The sequence below is a fragment of the Salarias fasciatus genome, chromosome 16 (genome assembly GCF_902148845.1).
Source record: "Salarias fasciatus chromosome 16, fSalaFa1.1, whole genome shotgun sequence".
Classification (NCBI taxonomy): Eukaryota; Metazoa; Chordata; class Actinopteri; order Blenniiformes; family Blenniidae; genus Salarias; species Salarias fasciatus.
Window position 1 is genome coordinate 11,056,343 of NC_043760.1, and position 10,522 is coordinate 11,066,864.

Genomic DNA, 10,522 nt, shown 5'->3' on the forward strand with positions numbered 1-10,522 from the left:
TCCAGGCCTCTTTGCTGTGGCCCAGGCTTCCCAGCCTTTTGTATCGCATGCGATTGCAGCCCTCATCAACATCCCCAGCTGGCTTCCCGTCTGCTGTCGATCTTACAGTAGAAGTTATATAACAAGGCGTAAACACTGGGTGAGCTGATGTTCACATTTGAAGGAACAGCGGTGCATTTAGCTTTTTTTTGGGTGGGATTTTGGAGAGAAAAATGTATCTTTATAAGAACCAAAAATATATGGATACATTTTGGGGAAAAACAAAAAGATTCTGGCAATTTCCATACGTCACAGTACGGATCGGAGACAAAAATGTAATCATTTACATATCGAGTTGTAAGATGAAGACAACCTTACTTACATAACTTTACATGCCTAAAAAAGTTAAATATCTATCAGACTGTGTCACAAAAATCAGTGAGAGTTGGTAGCAAAATTCTAACACATTTAGTCTTGCAGTTCCCCATTACACCACAAGATGGTGTCATGAGTCACTCTTCCTGCTTTTATTACCGGAGTGAATTTAATGACCGAAATAGTCTAAAACTCAAAAGAATGAAGAAATATGACAAAACCCTAGATTTTCAGTGAAGTTTTAGCTGTTTTGTGTTTTAATTCTATGTACCACTGTTTATGTGATTGAACGTTTATGGAGAAATGTGTTGCACATTTTGCCGTGAATGCCAGTCGACTGGTTCTAGAATCTAGATCTTTGCAAGATGTTTCGTAAACATTGTGACTACAGGAACACACCTACGCTTTGACTTGAGATGAGGGCAACGCAGCACCGTTCATTCGATCCTACACTGCAGTTCATTATAACGGGCTACAGAGCTGAAAGCGTCCTACATGAGGCAGAGCTTCACCAGCTCAGAGAAAAGCTCAGTCACACCCTGAAAGCTCTCAATAAACAGACTTTTAAAGAGGCTGTATCATGTCTGAACAGACAAGTTCAGCCTTTTGAATGTGATTTGGACTATATTGGACTATGTTTAATTAAAATAAAAACCCTTCCTTGGTGATATATCCTGGGAATGCTTAAAACATACATTGTGCAATGTTATTACTTGAAGCAGTTATTTCCCAATAGAACCATGCAGCGAACCAACCACCACTTCCAGAAACAGAACATTTTTAATCAAAATGAAAGAAAACAAAAAAGTCTTTATCAAAAAGATGTAAAAGTATTCTAATGCTTTGGCCCCAAGATGGCAGTGTTGTAATCTATGGCCTTTTGTGTTTGTTCAGAAGAAGACACTCCGATATTAAGTCATGCCGAACTGTTCACAATGTTAGCAAGCTTGGGGTTTTTGGTATCGGTACACTACGTATCAACAAATGGAAAAACCCATTTTTCCTTCACCCTGAGGATCAAACCATTTAGTTTGTCTAATACTTCATTTCTCAAGTATTTAATGCCGTGTATGCACCTGATGTGAAGTTATCAAATAGGCTACACATGGTCCTACTCTGGATGGAAAACGCTGTTACATAAACATCCTTGCCCACCGCAGCTCAGACACCATAAATTAGCCGCTGTGGTTCCCCGCACCGCTGCGACGCAGCACTGGTGAAGCGCTTTAAGCGGATCTCGGATGACTTTTCTTGCCCATGCCGAGTCGTCTGGTGGCACAGACAAGCGACTGGCACCGAGGCGAGCAGGGAGAGCTGTGGGAAACGAATGCCCCGGCCCTGCCAGGAGAGCTGCGGTCGGAGTAATGAAGTGGTGCTAAAGTGTTGAAAATAGTCTCCCAAGTGAGGTAGCCAAGTGTCAGTCAATGCCGAGGATAAACAATCGGTAGTCGCTTCGGATTTAAAGGAACAGAGGAGAGAAAGATTGAATTAAAATAGATCATGGAGCAGCAAGAGCTGGAGTGCATTTCAGGGTTTTATCTGCCCTGCCAAACAGTGTGTGAGCTTTGTTTTTTTGCTGTTTTTGTTTCATGCCTGCGTTGTTGTCAGAAGCTTTCTCAGGTGTGTGGGGATTGCTTGGCGTACGATGCTTGCGGTTTGAATCCCATGTGAGAGATGGTCTGCCTCTGTCAGCGGCGCTCAGGGAGGCCCGCTGTGCAGAGCTTTGAAGAGCGATAATGATCGGAACAGAAAGTAAAACCCTCATGTACCTGCACTTTGAACTAGATGAAGGGGTCTAGACGAGGATTCAGGAAGAATGCGTGCTCAATTGTTGTTGGTTTTTCTTTTCTCTCTCATCTCGGGGCAGTGGTACAAGAGGAAAACATGGGTCGGCAGACAAGATGAAATGATTGAGAGGATGTGATCTGATGTCGAGAACGGTTTTGTAACAATGGCGTTAAATGACAATAGCATGTGACACCGCTGGACCAAGAAAAACAGGGAACGTGGAATCTTCGCACAACAAGCCAAATGCATGAATCTCACAGTGAATCCCCCTGGGAAGGATTTGCTTCATGGACCAGACCCTGGCATCATAAGCAAGATTAATCGAGAAATAGAAATGGAGAGGAGATAACGCATGCAGGACAACTGCTTTGTTTTCATTCTGAAAGTAGTTTTGCAGTTTTATTTGTTTGGTGTACTTTGATCAAGGCTGTGGTCTTCACTATGACAAGTAGCACAAAGTGCTTTACATGGTAAACACAGAAAAAGTAAAAATACCAAGACACACACACACACACACACACACACACACACACACACACACACACACACACACACACACACACACGAGGAGAGACACTGGTGGACTATGGATGTTATAAAACTTGAAATAAAATAAGAGATTGAACTAATACCATGGTTACATCGAATACAAATAAGTTAATTAAATACTTAGTTCAAATCTAAATTAAAACGATGGGTTTTGAGGCTCCTCCTAAAATCACCAGAAAAAGTTTAAATGTAACAAGTATGAGTTTGAGTTTTACAAGGTTATGATCTTTTCTTTGCTCGATATCTCAAAGATTTTTTAATCTACCTGTAAGTTCAATTGTTCAGGATGTAGTTTTACAATATAATTGAGAAAGTTTGTGGGATTGAGTTGTAGATTGTTAAACACCCCCCCTCCCCCCCCATGCATTGTGATTGAACCATTTTTGAGGGTTTTAATGGGGTTAATCTGTTATTTTTCTACCTTCTGTTTATGAATTGACACAATTATTTTAGACGCTCATCGATAGGATGTTTATGAACACTACTGAGAAGAACTATGTCTGCGATCTGAAGAGAAAGTGACCTTTGAAAAGCACACTTTATGGCAGAGGTGCTGTTTGGATGACACTCACTGTACACGTGTCCATAATAAAGCAATCTCATTGTATTTGTTAATTGTGTGACACATTTTCAGGAGAGGTTATCCAAGATGACTTTTTATTCGTTTACTCGGTAACTGCTTGGTGTCAATTCTTATCTGTTATTTGTTGTGGTTCTCTCATTTGTGGGTCAGCCGTACTGTAAACAAGTCAATGTAGTGTTAATCTAACCGTGCCATAAGGAACTGGGGACCTTCGCCCTGCCCAGAACAGCTGATCCACTTCCTGGAGTCAAGTGAGGAGCAGCTGATGTGCTTAAAAAAAGACTTAAAGGAAGCAGCTTTTTGGAGAGTTATCACCTTGCGTCTTCCATTTTCTCAAATTTGAACATTGTTAGCCGGAGTAAGAAAATGTTTGCCAAGCTTGAGTTGATTTGAGTGACGGTTAAAAAGCAAACGCGAACATGACTTGAAAAGCAGCTAATGCAGTCAGAACACACCCTGAGGGTTATTTAAATCAGAGAGTATTAAAAGTCTGTTGGATCTGTAATCGCCATATGCAGGGAAACACGACTCCAATGTTCTGTTCTATTGATATTTATGCTGTGTGGGGAAATAGTTTGATAGCACGCTGTCGCTATCTACAGCCTGCGTGCAGTGCCGATAACAGTGAAGCGTTTTTAAGTACTTGTTGCAGCTGTGAAGGTCAAATTGCTTTGACAAAGGTTTTTTTTTGTAGCATCATGTGGACGTGTTTGTACATGAAGCACGCAGTTGACCACCGGAGCACAAAGAGAGGGTAGATGTAGCTTTGACATGACTCATGTTGTAGCTAAAGGAGACTTTTATTGTTCACTTTATGGTAATCTCTCTCACTGAAAAGTCTTGTATTCACTCGTGTTAAGCTTTTATTCAGGAGACCAACATCCTGGAAAATGAAATAGCTTTTCTCGTTCTTGCTGATTGTCAACTGACTTCCTTTGTTGATGCTTGTGTATTTTGGAGGCTTTCTGTGTTGCACCGGGGCAGGTACTGAGGTTTTTGCGTGTGCTGGAAGCAAATCCTGTGAAACAGGTCAGTACAAAGCAGCGCTGGTTCAGGGCTTTAGAGCAGTTTAGTGATCAGCAGCTTCCACGGATCCACACGTTGGATCTTCTGCCATGACTTGCTGCGTTCAACAGGCCATAACCAATTAATCGATCGGTTGATTAAATCGGCAACTATAGCCAGACTGTGGGCAAGTTTTTTTTCTTCTTTTTTTTACAATCAGCTCGTTCTCTGTCCATGCTTTTATTGCTGCTGCCACATCGACCAGACGTCGCCATATTTGATGCGATGTGTCGACGCATGTCATTAATAATTAAAGTATTTATGTAATCGATTACATAATTGTGTCAATAACTAAGAAATGTAATTGGTCAACACATCGGTTATCGAAATTTTATATTGCCTAATATCAGAATCAACATCGGTAAGATCGGTCGGGAGCTGCCTTTCTATTTAAAGGAAGATCTAAACATGACTTCCAAAGTCAGACTCGCAGCTTTCAGACAGCTTTCAGTTTCCAAGTGAAGAAGGAAAACTTTTGTAACAATCCGGGTGTCCATGGAAAACGCAACTTTTTAAAAGCTTCTCCCGAGGTGCGTCTACGTCTCGGTCACATCTGCGAGCAGACGGACAGTAACGACGATGGCTGTACTGCTGCTGTTTCTGTGAAAAAGGACATTGCTTTCAAAACATTGGATTTTGAGTTTGAGTTCCCACCAGGGGCCTTTCAGAAAATGAACAGCTGAATTGTGTTTTTGGTTGTTTTCTTTGATTTTAGTGCTTCTAACTCCTGTGCTGGAGCGACCAGCTGTGAAAGGTCTGTTAAACGATTCAAACTGAATTACTTAACTGCACAGCATTTGTTTATTTAAAATTTAAAGTGTCATTTTGAATTTGTATGAATGCACAGTGTGTAGAAACATAATTAATGGCAGTCCAGTATGTCTTATGTGCTCATGTTAACATTGTGATAATGATTCATTTTATATATATTGTGCAGCAAACTGCAGATTCCCTCAAATATACGTAAGCTGCATTTTTAAATTCTGATATAGTTGTAAAATATTATTGAAGGCTTTAAATAGCTCTTAAACTGGATTCTCTTAGACGGTTTTCATTTTATTTATTTATTTTTTATTTCTTTGTTAGTTTTACTTAAAATACTGCTCAGGAAGACCTGGAATATCAGTGTAAATTAGAGGAAATATAAATAATCTTATTTAAAACACAGTTCTGTCTATGTTAAAGACAGAAGAGAAGGTGATTGTGCAATACCAGACTTTGGAAACTGATATGAAAGCTGATTTTGTGCAGGTGGGAGTTTGTCATTCCTCAGCATATTTGATCTGATATATGGGTAGTACAGCTGATGCTCCTTCCCTGCAAAATTAATCCTCATTTCATTCTGATGCCTGTCAAGCCCGCCGCTCTATCTGGCCCGTCTCTGGATTCCCACCGAAGTGTCAGACGGCGGGCGGGGGCTTTCCTGGGGATTTGAAGATTTTGGATGAAGGTATGCGGTGAACTGAGAGTTACCTGCCGCCCCGCGCCGCATTCCAGCGGATGCTTCAGAAACAGTGCGTCCTCTGTGCTGCGTCTCTGGGGAGGCCTATCGTTTCACTCCTACCTGACCCGCGCATGGGCCGCAGAACAAGACCCTCTCTGTGTGCTCCCGAGTGGAGCGCTGCCCGGTGTGTGCTTGACCCGGGACAGGGCCGTGATGGCTCAGCAAAGTTAACCCCGTCATTTTACCTCCCACTGCCCCTGCACTCAGGAATTTAACCTGCTGTGGAAGTTTCTGCTCTGGATCCGAAGTGGCTGAGCAGAATGATGGGTTGTGTTTGTGGAGGATGACACTGGTGACTACCTATCCTCACATGTGCAGAGCTGTTTGCTGCTTGAGGCGCTCTGCTGCAGGTGTTTGATAAAACAGGCAGAGTTCTGTTTTTCTGCTTCATTATGAAGCACACATCAGAAATGTGACCACTTTGTTGCCATTTCCTGTCTAATTTGCCTCGACTCTGCTAAGTTAAAAGACCACAGTGCACATTAACAAGCCTGTTTTCAACACTGAGCCTGCATCCATGAGATTTTAAAAGTGTGCTGAGCATACATGCTGGGAAAGATAATTACAGCTTGCAGTGGTGGCACGCTCTTTGAACACGTTGCCCTGGGCCACCGTCAGAAACTGTTCTGATCTGAGTGTTTGAGTACAGGATAGTCACGCTTAAATGAGTCTTTATTGATGTCTTAACCTTTTATTTGAAAACTAATTCCAACACAAGCTTTCACTCTTGAATTCACAAAGTACTGAAAATGCCTATAAATACTTCTTTCTAAGATGACTGGAACTGGAAGTGTTTCCAATTTTGGTTTGTTTAAACACAATTTGCAGACTTTACTAGCAAACTGATGATAAGTTTGCCACAGACATATCACACACAGCTTGTCTCAATAGTTCTTGGAGAATAGATTTTCTCCAGGATTCTAGATGTGTGTGTGACATCTGTGATAACACTCCTGGACACTGTGGTTCTGGACCTTTTGTTTTCTACAGTGTCTCCCTGAAGCTTTAAGAAAATTACATTTAAAGAGACATTTTTATTTTATTCACACATCAGTCACTTTCAGCAGAACTCTTATCCCATCCATAAAAATGGCTAGGAAAGGTAAAGTTGTGATAAAAACTGAAATTATAGCGTTCCCTGCGTGTGTGGTTTCATGTCAGCATGTGAAATAAGTTGTTTGCTTGTGAACAGACATCATTTTCAAAGTGCTACTGCGTAAACACGAAACATTTCAGAAACAAAAATGCCGACCAATACATTGTGACTTGAAAGGCTGTCATGTGAACGTTGCCTAAAACAGCTAAAGTTAGTGAAACTACTAAGATTGCTACAATAGTTAAAAGTCTTTTAGCTGTAAAGGCTGAAGACTTCTGGCCTGAACCAACATCAAACATAAACATTGTTTTTTTTTTTAATACGATCTAAGGTTTGGATGTCTTCTTTTTTCCCCCCTTTTAAAATCAGCGCTGTCGGGGAACATGCAAATCCGATGAGCGGATATTTCTTTTCCAAACAGCCTTTCAAAACGTTACGGATGCAGCGATGCGTAACGCCGCTCACAAAGCCTCTGGAACAAGAAGATAAACGGACACAAAGGGCGTTCGCTGAGCTTCTTAAAGTGTCTTTAATGCACTTGGCAATGCACAGTGGAGAGAATGACAGCCAGTGATAGATTAAGGAGCGGGGGCAACTGTATTTTCTCCCGGAGTCAACGCCGCGGACCCTTTCTCTTGTTGGAAGGTAAAGCCGGGCGCCTCCTTCCACCTTGGACCCCGTGCTGCATGACGCTCCCCGTTTCGTCCAGTTCCCTCCAAACCTCTGCTGTGAATGTGCCTTTTGTGTTTGGGTTTTTGTTGATATTTCTGTACGTGTGGGGGAGATTTTCTCGCCTTCTGCCCTGATACTTGGCAAGCCGGGGTGGCATTCGCTCTTGGCAACGTCCGAACCCCACAAAGTCTCACCCTGGGGGCTTTTGTCGCCATTCAGAGCGCTTCCGAGTGATGGACAGGGCGGCTCGGCTCTCCCAGGTCGCGTCCAGAACGCCTCTTTTGTTGACTTTTGCGGCTCCTCGCTTTTCCCGGGGTCTTTTCGCTCCGAGGTCGGATGCCACGGGGCTCCGGGGGTAATTACTGTGACAGTAGGGCAGAAGTTAGGCCGGGCTACCCAGGTCGACCAATCATGTTTTCATCATCCAGAGAGTGTTTTTCTTTGGGGGACGTAATAAATCCCCCCCTTTGACATGCTGCATTTGCTCTGAATACACACAGGAAGAAAGACCCCAGATTTTTTTCCCCCCCTCCCTCTATTTTGCAGCAGTGCTTGTAACAAGCTGAGGCAGATCATTGTTGCCGGTTCGCCCTCACTGCTTTTTGAAAGGGTCGGTTTGCACATTGAGACATTCCTCTGTGGAGGAATTTCGGAGGTATTTTCACTGGAATGTGGTTTCTCTGTGGACGGTGAGGGAGACGCAACGAGCCGCGTGACATCTAACCATTGAATTAACCTTTGAAGTGTTAAGTAATGCTGCGTGTGCCGGTTTGCATGCACCGCTTCTGGAGTTACCAGTGCAATAAAACCGTCCTCCCAATAACGTGTGAATGACTTCTTTATCCATTTGTTCTCCAAATATAGCTCCTCTCTGGCCTACAGTGTCTGCAGGTCCCTGAACGCAGCACGGGGGCACAACAGTTGATTGTCCTGCAGCCAGAGCTTGTCATGCCGTTATTATTAGCGGAGCAGGAGTAGAAACTCAATAGCCGGCACATGTTGGACGTTCCCGTCCTGATCCCTGTTAATGAGGGCGAGTGTGTCCCGCCCTGTCTACCAGGCAAAGGAATCTTTAATTAAATCACATTCTCCCGTCCGATGCTGCACATTTGTTGTGCTCCGCCTGAAATCCAACATATCGTATGTGCTCAGGCCCGGAGGGAGTTTATTTACAGGGCCCCCGAGGCGCTGTTCACACCGAGGCTGAAAATATACGCATTTATTTAAGCTTCTCACGTGCAGAGGAGGGCGACCGAGTGACCCGTCGAATGTCAGATGATGAGAATTTGCGCAAAAAGTTGAGGGATTTCTGTGGAATTCCTGTTCTGTTCATTGCTGACGGAAGAACATTTGCTGCTCTTTTTAATTAGGGATTCATGATACCACTTTTTAAGGCCACAACATTTCAAATGGGGGGAAAAAAAAAAGTTTTTGCTTAAAGGTTTTGCATTTGCACTTTAAAATGCTGAAAGTGATGTCGCTTGCATTCCAGGCCACAAGTTACAGGCTTTGTTGTTCTTTGTAATGAACCCCCAACATGTCATTTTAAATACCAAAACACAGCTTTTTGGGCCAATACATGAAAAAATGTGAATATCGGATCAGAAATGCTAGTTTCCTTTGAGTGCAGTGTGATGTTTGTCCTCTGATAATACCTGGTAGCCCTGAGCTGCTGCGCAAAGCTGACTTCGTTTTGTTCCAGTTCCACTCCAAGGACTGACTTCATGTCTTTACTGGATTGTTTCAGCGTGTTTAACTTTGGGATGTGATGAAACCCAGAAACCTGCGGCTGACTACACTCACAAATAACACCCGGGAATTAAATCTTTATCCTACATCATTTAGAAATTTGAGTTGTCACAAAGGATTGGAGTCATTTTCAACAAGCAAAGCACATGGTGAGATTTCTGATGTGGAAATCTGCACTGACAAGTAGAAAAACCTAATGTTTAAAAGAATTTGGTTTGTAAATCTGATGTTTTTTGTGCGTGTGTGTACAGTTCACACAACAAATCATGTTAGATTTGGAGCTGAAGATAAAGGAAGGCATTAATTTCCAAACAGATGGCATTATGAATTGAGTGAGTTATGAGTTCTATTTTTTTTTTTTTTTTTTGGTCATTTTTCTTGATTTTTCTGTTTTAAAAAATATGAAAACACAGTGCGTGCACACACAATGTAGTTTTTTGGGGATGTATATATATATATAAATTGCACATGCTCTTGCCTTAGTTTGACTTTCTTTAAGCCGTATCTGTGAAGACATGCAGAGTTGCTCTCACCAGGCAGGCTGAATATAATGTGCAGCTTCTATAATCTCTATAAGAAACCTGCTACATTTTCCGATAAGCGCGTGCTGAAGCCCCTTTTCTGCACAGGATAAACTATGGAATGCACTTTTAAACAGAAAGACGTCTGTAGATTTTATCCACCTGAGACTGGGATCTCCTCTGAGCCTGGTAATAGGAGGAATCATCATAACTTCTCCGAGAAACAATGCTGGCATTCCTGCCACAAATACATGAGCATATTTAAAGAAATTCTCTTTTATATTGTGATTGAGTCATTTTTCTATGATGTTTTTATATGATATTGACTGACTCATCCTGTCTTTGAAGTCGATCTTGTTTTTTATTATTTGTATGGGACAAAGACAAATATATGTTTCATCCTTGTCAAAGGTAGGCCGCAACCGAATACCGCATGGCTGCTATTCGGTGTAAAAGCCTGAAAGCATTCGGCGTTAATACAGACCCAGATTCTTTGGTTGTGCCTGGACTTTCCCAGACTGCAAGAATAACATATTGGATTACCTAAATTGAGGGGTTTTACCCTTTAATCCCACTTCATTTTACATGACGGGAGTCGGGGGGAGTTGTGAGAACACAGCGCTGCCTCCTGCGTGCCGATC